Raw genomic sequence first — 14,658 nt, 5'->3', positions numbered from 1 at the left:
GCGTTCTAGAGCCCACGAGACACAACTACTGAAGCCCGCACACCTAGAGCCCGGGCTCCGCAATAAGAGAAGCCACTGCAGTGAGAAGCCTGTGCACCGCAATGAAGAGTAGCTCCCACTTGCCGCAACTAGAGGAAGCCTGCGCGCAGCAATGAAGACACAACGCAGACAAAAATAAAAGTAAAATAAAAAAGAAATGTGTTATTAACGTCATGTGGGCTGCCCTAGGACACATATTTTGAGAGCGTGCAAAAGGATGATTACAGTTAAGAGGGGTCAGCCTGGGCAGTCTTCCCACGAGCGGTGAAATTTTGATAAGTATGTATGAATGGAGAGGAAAAGGCCTTTCTTTTGCACAGATCAGGGGCAAATTGTAAACTCTAGGCAGTGGCCTATAGATACCTTATTATTTTATGCCTGTCTCTGGACTCTCACTGGATCCTTCCAGCATGTCACAGGTTGCTGTGGCTGCACACACATATAATCTCATCTCATGTTATGTATTTTGGTTTAATCAATGGTTTTCATGGGAATTCTTCAAATGTTCTCACCAATATGCAAACTTTCTTTCCTTTGGATTCAGAAAGGCAGGAGATCCTCACCCCTTTCTCGGGTAGTTGGCTGTGATTTCTAGCTCTTCTTTTATAATTGGGTAAAAGGAAATTCCTTATATGTGACTCTCCCACATAGCTAGAGCCTTTCTAACGTGGTGCAAATCTTCTCTGTAAAGCTCTTAATCAGATCTCATAAACGATTAGCCCAAATATGTTTACAGTTTCTAGGTAAAGTTAATCATCCTTGAAGGCCAGGAATTAACATGAAAAGGGGGGACTTAGTGGTTCCCCTGTTTTACGTCTAGATTTAGTTTGCAAAGCAAAAGTGATTGCACAGAAGATGAAATCCAGAGTTTCAGTGTTCATTTTCCAAATGAGCTGGTGTGATTGTAACCCTCTCCTCTTCACAGGCCTATCGGATAAACAAGAGTTGTTCCAGGGATGAAACAGTGGGGATGAAATGGAGGGTTATGAGAGCGCCCCCACTGGATGCCTGTGGGAAAGCGCGTAAGGAGAACCTGCCCCCCCCCCTCGCCCTTTCCCCCACCCCAATCCCCAGCTTCCTGAAGTGGCACAAGTAAACTGGAGACTCCAGAAGAGAAATATGATCATTATGAGGAGCTAATACGCTTTAAGTAATTCTTTAGAATAGTTCCACCGTAAGCTCAAGGACTCTTCCCCTATCTGAGCCCTGGTACGGGTCACTGAAATCAGGATGGAGCCCTGAGTCTATCCTGGTGGGCATCTACCCCTTGGCTTCAGGGCTGCAAGTTCCTCTGCCCAGTAACACTCTGGCAGGGAAGGCCCAGATTGCCCAGGAGCAGCTGACTGTTCGTCTCTGTCAGAGCCTATCATCAAGGAACTTGTCACCAGCTGCCCAGCACACGCAAGGAAAAAAATGGTTCCTACAGTCACAGAGATAATTTGGGTTAATAGGATAGCATCAGGGGAGAGAATGGCTTCACCAAATCAATACTTGAGCTTTACAAACTAATGCCTTGGCTCTGACTCTCAGTTTGTATTCAGGAGGCCATTGCTCCCAGACAGAGATGCTAAATGGAACAGACATTTCGCTCCAAACAACAGCAAATTCCCTTTTCTTAATGAGGAGTCAACTAGAGACTTGACATATTAAAGAAATTCATTTAGAACATCCATTAACTGTGAATTTTGTAATGTTTCTTGTGGTATGCTTGTAGGAAATAATGTGGATAAGCAGGAAAAGGAGAGCTGCCTGCCTGGCATGAAGGCCTGGTTATAAGAATGAATCTTTCTACATCCATGTTCATAGCAGCATTATTCACAACAGCTAAAAAAATGGAGAAAAACCCAAATGTCCACCGATGGATAAATGATAAATAAAATATGGTATATACGTATAATGGAATATTATTTAGCCTTAAAAAGGAAGGAAGTTCTGATACAAGCTACAGCATGGATGAACCTTGAAGACATGATGCTAAGTGAAAAAGCCAGTCACAAAAGCACAAATACTCTATGATTCCACTCATATGAAGTACCTAGAATAGTCTACCTCATAGACACAGAAAGCAGAAAGGTGGTTGCCAAGGGGCATGAGGTGGGGGAAAGGGGAGTTACTGTTTAGTGGGTGCAGAGTTTCAGCTTGGGAAGACGAAAACGTTCTGGAGATAGATGGGGGTGATGGCTGCATAACAATGTGAATGTACTTATTGCTACTGAATCGTACACTTAAAAATTGTTAAAACGGTAAATTTATGTTATGTTTATTTTGTCACAATGGCGTGAAAAGATGACTCTTTCACCCATCAGCCAGAGGGCAAGCCCTTCATTTAAAGGGATCTCAACCTCATTGACTCCAAGGAGATTTCTTGGAAATGTTTAGTGGAGTACAAACAGTTTAACCCCTGACTGGGTTTACTTTTGGACATAAATCATAATCATAGGGGTTGACAAACTGATTACATATCACTTAGCCCTGCAAAAAAGCTTAAGATTGCAACATTGTGACAAGTTCTACCAGCTAAGCAGTTTTCCTATCTTGTAAATCAGGACTTTTCAAACTTGAATGTACCTGGGAATCACCAGGGCATCTTGTTTTCTTTTTGTTTGTTTGTTTTTTTAATATTTATTTATTTAATTATTTGGCTGCACTGGGTCTTAGTTGTGGCTTGCGGGATCTTCGCTGCAGCGCACGGGCTTCTCTCCAGTTATGGTGCTTGCACTCCGGAGCTCACGGGCTCAGTAGTTGCCCCGTGCCACGTGGGATCTTAGTTCCCCAACCAGGGCTCGAACCCATGTCCCCTGCATTGGCAGGCAGATTCTTAACCACTGTGCTACCAGGGAAGTCCCACATTCTATGACATTTGATGAAGACATTGCTTAGCTTCCTAAAACACAGTGAAGTTGCCCTCAGAATGACTTTGCTGAAGGTCAAACACATTGACACCAATTTCTGTGTTTCAGCAACTGCGAGTGAACTCCCCTATTCTGATAAACTGTGTTTCCCCAGCTTCTTCATTTTATAGTATTAACCATTCATCTTCTCTGAAAGACCACTACAAAGGTGATAACAGTACTTTTTCATGGAATTTGGGGGAAGGCTAGAATCTCTTTTGAATATTAGTATGCTAGTTGTACTCTTTTTTATTGAAGTATAGTTGATTTACAACATTATATTAGTTTCAGGTGTACGACATAGTGATTCAACAGTTTTTATAGATTATACTCCATTTAAAATTATTACAAAATAGGGAATTCCCTGGTTGTCCGATGGCTCAGGTCCGCCAAGGGCTCAGGTTCAATCCCTGATCAGGGAACTAAGATTCCACAAGCCACAGTGTGTGGCCAAAAAAAAACTGTTACAAAATAATGGCTTTGTTTCCCTGTGCTGTACAGTATATCCTTGTTCCTTATTTATTTTATACAGAATAGTTTGTTAGTTGTACTCTTCTTATTGACCCTTTGCCCTAAAATAAGTCTTTAAAATTGCAGTGGCTCCAAGTTTGAGGTCTCTGGGCATCTAGCTATTACTAGCAATTTCCAAACTTGTATGTCTACGAATGTTTCTGTAGATTTTTACATACATACTGCCTGCTTTATGCAAAGTACTTTGCCAGGGGTTTGGGGGACTATCAAGCTCCTAATGTCAAAAGCTTTGCCCTTCAGTGGTCTGGTCTGTGCCATTTAATTCCATGGTCTCAGCACCTACCTAAACTTTAGTCCATCTCTAGGCTCAACTCTAGACAGATGTTTCTAACAGATGGGCTTGCCTATCTGAATATCATGTGGGCATCTTAAAGGCAGCATGTTTTTCTCTTTCCTCCCAAACCTGTTCTTCTTCTATTACCTACTGTAGTTAATGGAACCCTCATTTCCTCAGCTGCCCTGGCTACTGATTCTTAACTTTTTTTTGTTTTGAATTTTATTTATTTATTTTTTATACAGCAGGTTTAACTTCTTTTTTTTAAAAATTAATTAATTTATTTATTTTTGGCTGTGTTGGCTCTTCGTTGCTCCGTGCGGGCTTTCTCTAGTTGCGGAGAGGGGGGGCTACTCTTCGTTGCGGTGCGCAGGCTTCTCATTGTGGTGGCTTCTCTTGTTGCAGAGCACGGGCTCTAGGTGCGCAGGCTTCAGTAGTTGTGGCTCGCGGGCTCTAGAGCGCAGGCTCGGTAGCTGTGGTGCACGGGCTTAGTTGCTCCGCGGCATGTGGGATCTCCCCGGACCAGGGCTCGAACTCATGTCCCCTGTGTTGGCAGGCAGATTCTTAACCACTGCGCCACCAGGGAAGTCCAGGTTTAACTTCTTAAGTCATCCTTAACTTCTTCCTTTCCCACCTCAACTCCCATCAATCATCAAGTCTTATTGTTTGAGTCAGTCTCTCAGTTCTTCCTTGAACCCATTCTGTTCCCTCTTTTCAACTATCAAGACCTTATCACTTCTCACCTCCCTGTTGATTTACCTGCTGAAATATTTCCCTGTTGATTTCTTTGCCTCCAGTTCCTCCCCACAATAAGCCTTCCTCCAGACCCGCTGCCAGAATGTCTTTCTAAAGCCCAAACCTAATATTGTCCTTCCTTTACTTAAAGTCCTTCAACAAATCCCTTTTATCTGTAAAATAAAGTCCAAAGCCCATAGCGAGATCTCTGCAAGAAGTTCTGGCGACTTATCTCCTACCCCACCCACCTCTTCAACCCCTCTTCTGACACTCTCCCTACATACCTCAAGATCCCTCCATACCAAACGATTTCCCACTTCCTCACACACCATGCTGGCTCCTCCTTCAGGGACTTTCCAGATCATCTGGAATTTCAGCTGTTATCTTCAAGATCAAATGTAACCTCCTTTGTAAAGACTTCACCTCCAAGCACTCAGTGCATGCTTCTGTTATGGTACCTCTCATGTTATAGTTATTTTTTTATATGCCTCCTCCCCTCCTGGACTGAGTCCCTGGAATGTAGGGACCACATCTCACTCTGTTTTGTACACTGGCCTTTGACACTGTACTTGGTGCATAGCAAGCCTGCCTTAAATGTTCAATGAGAGGCTGACCGAATAACTTAATGAATAAATAACTGACTGTGATACGAGTCAGAATAAGAACGATAAGAAATGTGCAAATAAACTGTTGCTGTTGGGTGTTCAAAGGACTGAGACTGTAATTGATTGCAATCTTTCAATGTAACCCTATGTATTTGTTTATGTCTTAAAACAAGATTCACTTAAATCCAGCCATGGCCCACTCCTTCTCCAACTTTCGCCCCCAAATGAAACTAGTTTTACATTCTGTCTCTGGTATAATAGTAGATCTTTAGATCATTTTAGCTTTGCATATAGCAATCTGGTTTCTTGTGATAATTTACCTATTCGAAAATGGAGATTCCTTCTTTCTTCCAAGAAGGATTTAAGTGGCAGCCTCCGTACCTTCTTGTATAGAAAGTACCCAAAAAATGTTCATTGAATGAGGAAGTAAAGGATTGCTTAGGCCCCAGTGATACTCTTGAGTTGCTTGGCAAGTACTGAGACCTCTTGAGAAGTAGCTGGGTACTTAGCTGGAGCACTCTTCCTAACCTGCATGTTTGATGTCATTTCTGTTTTCAACTCATTTGCGTTATATATTGTTTCACACAGATTTTTTTTTTTTTTTTTTTTTTTTGCGGTACGCGGGCCTCTCACTGTTGTGGCCTCTCCCGTTGCAGAGCACAGGCTCCAGACGCGCAGGCTCAGCGGCCATGGCTCACGGGCCCAGCCGCTCCGCGGCACATGGTATCTTCCCGGACCGGGGCACGAACCCGTGTCCCCTGCATCGGCAGGCGGACTCTCAACCACTGCGCCACCAGGGAAGCCCCTCACACAGATCTTTTGAACTTAGTACACTGAAGTCCTGTGACTCCTATAGTGCTAATCTGCTCCAGTGTGGTTAATGTTTAACCCCTAAACCGCTGGCTGAATGTCCATAAATCTGAAAGAATAACAAGCAGAGGCCAGCAGATAGCTTGGGCTTATTTAGCGACAGGTGCTTTGTGACTATCGTCTCAGTCCTCTCAGGCACCTTATCATCCTTTCCATAAAGAAAAAGGGGACCACAAAGCAGGAGAATCCAGCTGGAGGGCAGTTCCTAAGGGGCCAAATCAAGGAGCAAAGTCTATTAACCTCCGTGACTTAAGGGGCCTGTTGTGTAATGGGGCCCTGCACAGAATTCAGAATCCAGATCTCTGATTCCTAGGCCTGTGCTTGACTCACCAGGTAATAACGGGATATCTGTGTTTTCTGCAAGCTGAATTGTCCCCTCCGAGCAGAATCATTTCATGTATTTTCTTTTCCTTCTACAATATTATGGACGGTTATTGGCTGCGGCCCCTTTTCTCTTCCTAATAGGTCCCCAAATTTTTCTTCCTTCCTTCCCTCCTTCCTTCCTTTTTCTTTTTACACCCACGGGAAGGGAGGACACAAAGCCTGGAGCACCGGCTTCCCTGGTGGCACAGTGGTTAAGAATCCGCCTGCCAATGCAGAAGACACGGGTTCGAGCCCTGGTCCCGGAAGATCCCACATGCTGCGGAGCAACTAAGCCGGTGCACCACAACTACTGAAGCCCGCGCCTCGAGCCCGTGCTCCCAACAAGAGAAGCCACCGCAGTGAGAAGCCTGTGCACCGCAACGAAGAGTAGCAACCAGAGAAAAGCCCGCGTACGAAGACCCAAAAGCATCCAAAAATAAAACAAGTAAAATTTTAAAAAGCCTGGAGCACTCCCTGGGGCCATACCCTCCCACGCTGCCTCGAGGAAGGCCCTTGGGCCCATCCCATTCCTAAGCAGGCCCTCCCACCCCTCTGGCGGCCCCAGGGGCTCCTGAGACCCCCCTCCGAGAGCCCCCCACAGCCCAGCCTGAGCCTCACCACCGCGCTCACTATGACGGCGGGGGGCGCTCTGCTCGCCGCCGCCTGGACGCCCGCTGTCTCACCGCGCCCGCAGCTCTTCGCCCCCTGTACCCGGCCGCACTGAGGGTAGGGTCCACAAATTTCTGAGTCACGTGGGATGGGCCCCACTGGGTTTAAGCCCATCAGTGCATCCCATCACACTGAGCCCGGTCGTTGCTTTAAGGATGGCCTGTGACCTAGAATGGTCTCGTCAGAGTGGACCTCCGAGGTGTGCAGGGGATTCTGGGACTTGAGCTCTTCTCAGGCCAAGTGGTAAACGATGTATCCTATTTCCGCTGCAGGCGTAGTGGAAAGGTTGAAGCCGCCAGGGGAGGGGAGGGGTTCCGTCTTGCGGCAGCAACAGAACGCATCCTGCCCAGGGGAAGAGCCAGGCAATGGAGCCCTGTTGTTTGATGCCTGGATCGAATTGTGCCTGGATCCCCAGTGAGCCAATACATTTTCTTTATTGCTTAAGCTTGCTTGAAGTTGTTTTATTTCACTTGGAACATTAAATTTCTAATTGATACACCCTAGTTACATTATAAACGGTGTGACAACAGAGAGGGTCCATCTTGATCACCCTTGGCACGTAGTAGACATTCAATAAACAAATTTTGAATGGACACATTTCAGCTGGAAGGAACACCCTATAAACTCCCCTTTACTCATTTGACAGCTAAGGAACCTGGTGATCTGTAGGAAAGTAGTGATGTGGATCTAGCCACCAGGATCTCAACCCAACACAAGGCTTTTTCTAACCACCAGGAAGTCTCCCAGTAAATGTTGGGGGCTTCGAGGAGGCCCCAAAATAGTAATCACCCCCTTTTCTCTGCAAGTTTTTGAACTAAATCAGAGGTAAGATAACAGTAAGCTAGATGGGGACCAAAAATGCCCTTTATAACTAATAAACCTGATATTTAGAGAATGTGGCCTATATTGTCAGGTACATGAGCTTCCCAATACTCAAACTCAGCATTAGACAGACCTGGCCACTCAGTGACACGCAGCTGGGCCAGAATGGGCCACCCCGTCCCACCCTGCAGGAGCAGTGTGGGCTCCCAAGAGGAAAGGAAGAGGAGATGCTAAAGAGGCACAGATTCTCCTTCGAAACTCAACCGTCCTATTAAACCACTCCTCCTTCCCAGGGAAGAATGAGCAGATGGAGAGCAATCGGGAGTGTTATGCTGTTGGGCTTCTTTCACCAGGAAGAAAACAGCAAGAGGGGAAAGACGAAGACTCTCTAGCACAAGTCAAGCGTGGTTTGGTCAGGTCAGTTGATTCTGCTTTCTTTTCAATCAAAATGGGTTCTTTTTCAAAGTGATGAAATATGTTTGCTGTCTAAAATATCATTGTCCATGGAATTACCTCACACATCACAGTAATATCAAGCTCCCAAAAGAGTTAAAGATCTTCATCTAAAATCATGCAAAGTTCAAAGGAAGAACCAAGAATTTGTGATAAAAGTACACAGTCGAGGGCACTGGATGGCAATCATCCTTGTGCTCGCACACCATGCCCATCAAAGGCGTTTCAAGAGCACTGAAATCTCACACACTTCCCACGCCGACTGTCAGTTTCTTTCTCGCTGATCTCAGAGCCACACGGTGCCTATTAGTCACCAGAGAGCACAGCCAAAGTTTAACTCCTTGGTGGCGTAGGGGAAACGGCACTTCAAATTGGATTCCAGGAATCTAGGGGAATACTAGACAGGAAGTCTGTTACAGTATTCCCAACTTGCCCAATGTCAAGGCTGGAGCTGGAAGTGTTTTTCGAAACAAATGGTCAGTTTAGCAATATGACTGTCTGCACATGCTTTTCATTTTATTCACCAGGGCACTTCTTCCTGCTCCAGGTTTTTTTGTTTGTTTTTTACGGTAAACATTTACTATTCAGGCTTCAAGAGGCATTCCAAAAAACCCATTGTTTGTAAATTTGAAGTTCGGTGGACAAAAAAATTACCACATCAACTGGACAACAATAATCCCCCAAATTAGCCAACAATACATGTAAAATTCAGCGGGTTTTACTGCAAGCAGTGGTGTCGGCTGTTTAATGTGACTGAGCACAGTTAGGGCCAGGATGCCCTGAACCCAGCATGGATCTCTTCTGGTCAGGCTGCTAAGACAAAGCTTTGATCTCATCCTGAGAAGCTCTCTGGCAGACTTCTTGCCTGAGGTCAGGAAGCAGGTTTCATTGGCCGGTCCTCCGAGAGAACCCAAGCTAACAGTGGAAACCCAGATTGAAACAGTATGTTCCCATCCTCTCTTCTCAAACGCCAAGCTGTTTTCTCATCTATTACCTGCCCCTATTTTTACCATGAGAAGCTCTCCAATGTCACTTTAGCTATCGATAATTGGCAGTGAGTTTTGCAATTAACAGCAGCCCAGAATCAATTTCAGGGAGTTACATAGAAACCATTTCCAAAAAAGCACATTTGGGGATTACTCACTGCTTGCCTTTCTTCAATCCTTATCCTACCCCACACATCATCTGCTGGAAGAATCTGAAACTTGAACCATGTGCCTAAATGCCCAGTTCTGACTGTGTGGTAGGAATTCTCTGACTGATGTGTACCTAAGGAAAGGAATGGGCAGTTCCATAAGGAGTTGCTGTGTAATTCATAACAAAGTGCTGACTCATAAGTCCTTTCTAATTTCAGACCAAAGCCCTCCGGGAAAGATTTGGGTAAAAAACTTGGCCTCAGAGAAAAGCCACTGAAGTTTATTTGTTCCCCCGAAGAAAAGCAATAGAGAATTGCCAACTGTGATGGGCACATCTCAGTCTTTGCTGTTTTATCTTGCTCATCAGCCACACCAAGGAGGGGCCTCTGTGAAGCTGAACTTCCCACCCACCTCACCCAAGCCACGTGGAGACATAACCCAAGGCTTTGGTGAGTTTCTGAGCTTCTGCTCACACGTGGCATGGGGGGAGCCAGCCCCCTCACCAATGCCCTTTAAATGACACTTCCAACACTGAAGACCGCGGGGCCTCCAATCACTTGAGAACCAGGAGGCGGATATTTATAGAGACGTTCTGTCATCTGGGCAGCCTCGAGTGGATTTTTTTTTTTTTTGCTGTACGCGGGCCTCTCACTGTTGTGGCCTCTCACGTTGCGGAGCACAGGCTCCAGACGCGCAGGCTCAGCGGCCATGGCTCACGGGCCCAGCCGATCCACGGCATGTGGGATCTTCCCGGACCGGGGCACGAACCCGTGTCCCCTGCATCGGCGGGCGGACTCTCAACCACTGCGCCACCAGGGAAGCCCGGATTTTTTTTTTCTCTCTCTCTTTCTTCAGCTCCTGATCTGGTGGGTTTGGGGCAAGAAAGCCTCCAAGGGCAGTAACCTCGGAGGAAGTGCTTGCTAATGCAAGAGGTGGGGCAAAGGGGCAGTCAGGGGGAGCCTGGAGCTGCTCAGGCTACTGGAACCCTCAGCAGCTCAGGCCAAGACTTCCCCTCCTGATTCCACATCGAGCTTCTTTAAACCAGCCTCAGCCGAACAGCTATCACGGGGCCTGGTGTTTACAGCCGAGCCCAAGACAACAGAACCATGGAGATGCCGCCCCTGTTTCTATACTGACCCAGTGGTCAAGGAATCATCCCCTGGGCCCGAGGACAACCTTTGTTGTTTCCTCTCTGCAAAACACCAGAACGCCTTTGCCTCGAAGAGGTCGACTCTGTTGTCAGCTGTGGGAAAAAACAGCCAGAGTTGCTATTTACACCCTGAACTGCAAGCTGGGTAAAAATAGCACTAGCAGCTTGGTCCAGCTTCAAACCCCGCTGCAGAAAGAGATTATTTCTGGAAGAGAAGATTTTCCTCCCCACCCACAGATCTGAAAATGGTCACCTCCCTAGAGGAAAAGAGGAGAGACAACCCCACGCAAAGGTGAAATATACCCACTTCTCCACGGCCCCTGCCCAGGACAGTGCACCAAGAGCCAGACTAGAAATGCCCTCCCCTGACAGCCAGGTCAGGCCCCAGCACAGACCCGCAGGTGACCTAGTTCAAGGTACAGTGGGAATTAATTAACTTTGACTACAGTGAGAGGAGGCTGCTCTCTGAACCTAGATGCTGCCATCATCCTGTTGGCTATTATTGCTGGTAGGCTACTTGTTTGCCCTTCCAATAAAGGAAGAGAGCTCCCCTGGCAGCACAGTGGTTGAGAGTCCGCCTGCCGATGCAGGGGACACGGGTTCGTGCCCTGGTCCGGGAAGATCCCACATGCCGCGGAGCGGCTGGGCCCGTGAGCCATGGCCGCTGAGCCTGCGCGTCCGGAGCCTGTGCTCCTCAACGGGAGGGGCCACAACAGTGAGAGGCCTGCGTACTGCAAAAAAAAAAAAAAAAAAAAAAAGGAAGAAAAAAGAATTGACCAAAAGAGTACGTAAGATCCCAAAACAAGAGCCTAGATGATCTACTGCCTCAGGGCTTGGAAACTACTAAGCTTGGTCTGGTCCCACCTCTGTATTTAAGGTGCCCTGACTGCTGGGGGCTGAAACTCTTCCCTCATGTAAGTGCTAGAGTTTAGGACCTGGTGTTTGGGATCCCAGAATTTCTTTCAAGTTCAGGAAGTGGCCCATATGACAATCATTGGAAGGAAAGTCACTTCTTTCTTTTCTGTGAAGAAGTATTTTATAGATACATATAACTGTGTAGATTATGACACCTTTGTAACTCTAAAGAGATATACACATATGGATAGTACGTGAAAAACAGCAGAGAAAAATGCCAGATCAATGGTATCATTCAATTGTCCTATAATCTGAAAGTGCCCAGGCCACCCAGAGCTGAGCCCAACAACAGGTGCTTAATAAATATATTTAGGAAGTAAGGGGAAAAGTCTCCCACATCCCATCTGCGTCTGAACCTCCTTCTTCAGAGATCCAGGAACCAAAATGAATCTTCTACTTTGAGGAAACATACCTAGGCATGCCTAACCAACTAAAAGAAAGGTGAGAAGATGATAACATATCACTCCCCCACTTCTCAGCACCTCCCAGCGACACACATACAGACCTTTACCACCTTGACCTCAGTATGAGTACTGGAGTAGCAACAGAGGGGAGAGAGCTGGGTCAACGTAGAAGAAGCAGAAAAGATAGGGATGTGCTTTGGGCGCAAAGGCAGGAAGCCTGGCTTTTCCTCTGGCCTCAGACAGACCTAGTTTTTAGTACTATCTTTGTCACCTACTGTGTGACCAAGTCACTTTACCTTTCTGAATCTCACTTTTTTCCCCTTAGAAGAGGGGTAATAATACCCCCCTGTGGGGGCTGGTGCAGACTAAGTGTAGCAACATATGCAGAACATGCGTTCTTTCAGTGCCTGGTACAGAGTAAGGGATACGCTGAACCCAGCATCCAGGAGCCGATCTATTTTTCCTGTGGCATGCCCTGGCCAGATTTTGGAATCTATCCTGCTTCCAGCTGCCAGAGGATGGCAAGTCTACCAGATGGCTAAAGTCTTAACTCCCTGAAGAAGGCATTACATCAACAGAAATTACTGAAAACTTTCTCCCACGTTATCAGGCCCTTCTGCACCATGTCCTTCATTCTCCCCTTGCACCTTTCTGTAACGCCCACTTCCCCAAGCCTTATCAAGAAGCCAGAAATAGAATCTCCCTGCTCTGACATCTCTGCCAATGGGAAGGGCTGGCCAGCCAAGGGCTGGGTCAGCACTGGCTCCTCAGTTGAGGGAGACCACAGAAACGTAGCCCCAGCACCTTTCCGAGACGCACGGACTGATGACATCGTGAGGGAAGAGTTGCTGCTCTGCTGAGTCGTAGCTATTTATTTGTTCTCAGGGCTCTGAGACTCCCCAAGGACCTGGGAAAGACAGCTGTATATCCCTTTGATCAGGACTGCTTCAGGTTTCTATTTCCAAAGTTGAGAAATCCAGACAGTGCTGACTCTGGTCCAGGGACGAAAGGAGCTCAGGTCTCTCTCTCTCTCTCGCTGACCTCTGGCCAAGGATTGTAGGCCAAGGTGGCCAGGCTCGCCCCTCCAGTCTAAGTCAGCTTCCTCCTGAGTCAGCTTTCTTCACCTTCCTATTAATAGCCACTGCTTTGGCTGGCTCCTCTCACAGTATGATTACAGTTTAATAATACATCTCAAATAAGGAAGCAGCAAACTTCCTGGAGCTGGGCTGCCGAGGGCTGGGAGAGCTCAGGCTCCATCCCAGAAAGCAGAGGCAGAGGCTTGTCTTCCGCAGAAGGATAGAGGTCCAGGTGATTAAGTCACTGGTCTCCGAGACAAGACACTGCTTTGGGGTTTCTGTCTTGCTGAGATGCCTCTGGTTTAGGGCAGGAGACAATAATACAGGCTAACTTTCATTTTATTGGAGCTTTTATCCCCACAGATATTCCTGGGCAGATATTCCTGGACTGAAAAAGTGTGGTTCTTATCCAATGATGCAGATCCTTCAGCTACCTTGGATGGAAGTTTGGGCCAAGTTAACATTAGTCCCTACAGAAGTCACCTTTTCTCTGACACTACAGTAGCAAGGTGGCCACTTAGAGAGGCTCGGGTTGTCTGGACAGGACAGGGTGCCGAGAGCAGACTGAACCCCAGCAAAAGAAAAATGCCCCCTCCTACCCCTCCTCACTCCCCAGTAAAAGCAAACAGCTAAACAATCTTTAGTGTTAGATTCATACTGATGAGTAATGTATTTGGGTTACCCTGTAATTTGTTCCAGGATTCTTGTTCTTCATGGGTCCTGGATGGGAAGAACACACACATTTAGGAGCCAGGCAACCTGAGTACAAATTATGACTCAGTCTCTCAGCTGAGGGCTTAGTAAATTTATTTTAGTTTTCTGAACCTCCATCTTCTCATGTATATAAAAGAAATAATAATCTATCCTGAAATGGTTTTATACCAGTGAAGTGAGACAACTTTGGAAAATATGCCTAGTACAGTGCCTGGAATATAGTAGGTGATCAATAAACAGTCTTAACTTTATTTCCAGAAAATAAAATGTGGGGCTTCCCTGGTGGCGCAGTGGTTGGGAATCTACCTGTCAATGCAGGGCACACGGGTTCGAGCCCTGGTCTGGGAAGATCCCACATGCCACGGAGCAATGAAGCCCGTGCGCCACAACTACTGAGCCTGAGTCCTAGAGCCCGCAAGCCACAACTACTGAGCCCGCATGCCACAACTACTGAAGCCCACGCGCCTAGAGCCCGTGCTCCGCAACGAGAGGTCACTGCAATGAGAAGCCCGCACACCGCAACGAAGAGTAGCCTCTGCTCGCCGCAACTAGAGAAAAGCTCTTGCACAGCAACGAAGACGCAATGCAGCCAAAAATAAATAAATTAAATAAAATAAAAAAATTTTTTAAATTAAAAGAAAATAAAATGTGAGGGCAAATCAAGGTCATCCAAGCCCCTCACACTAGTGGGAAAAAAATGACCATCATCTCTAAATGTGCAGACCCACGATGGGAACATCTCTGATATGAAAGCCCATAAGAATAAGCAGAACTTTGTTTCCCTTCCTTAGATTCCTACCATTTAGAAATCCCAAAGAGAGGCCCAATCTGGACTGTGATGCATCTTGCTGAGGCCATAGTGAGGAGTCTCCTGGCTCCATTTACCTTCTCTCATGACATTTATCAGAGGTCTCACAGTTGATAAACAAAGGATGGCACTGGGAAGATGGGTAGGCACGGTGTAGGGTCTGTATGCTCAGCTACATTTCAAGGTCCCCCTTAAAAGAACCA

General features: G+C 46.6%; 1 long non-coding RNA gene across 1 annotated transcript; it reads left to right on the top strand.

Annotated features, from left to right (window-relative positions):
* Positions 1 to 6,964: 6,964 nt before the first annotated feature.
* Positions 6,965 to 14,379, top strand: LOC308607204. The gene is made up of 3 exons (XR_014013976.1): positions 6,965 to 8,216; positions 9,607 to 9,837; positions 13,906 to 14,379. It is a non-coding gene; the product is annotated as an uncharacterized lncRNA (long non-coding RNA).
* The last annotated feature ends 279 nt before the right edge of the window (positions 14,380 to 14,658 follow it).

The sequence above is a fragment of the Mesoplodon bidens genome, assembly GCF_964165515.1.
Source record: "Mesoplodon bidens genome assembly, chromosome: 19".
In the NCBI taxonomy this organism is placed as follows: Eukaryota; Metazoa; Chordata; class Mammalia; order Artiodactyla; family Ziphiidae; genus Mesoplodon; species Mesoplodon bidens.
Note: the sequence above shows the minus strand (reverse complement) of the source record. Positions and strands in the feature narration are given on the sequence as shown.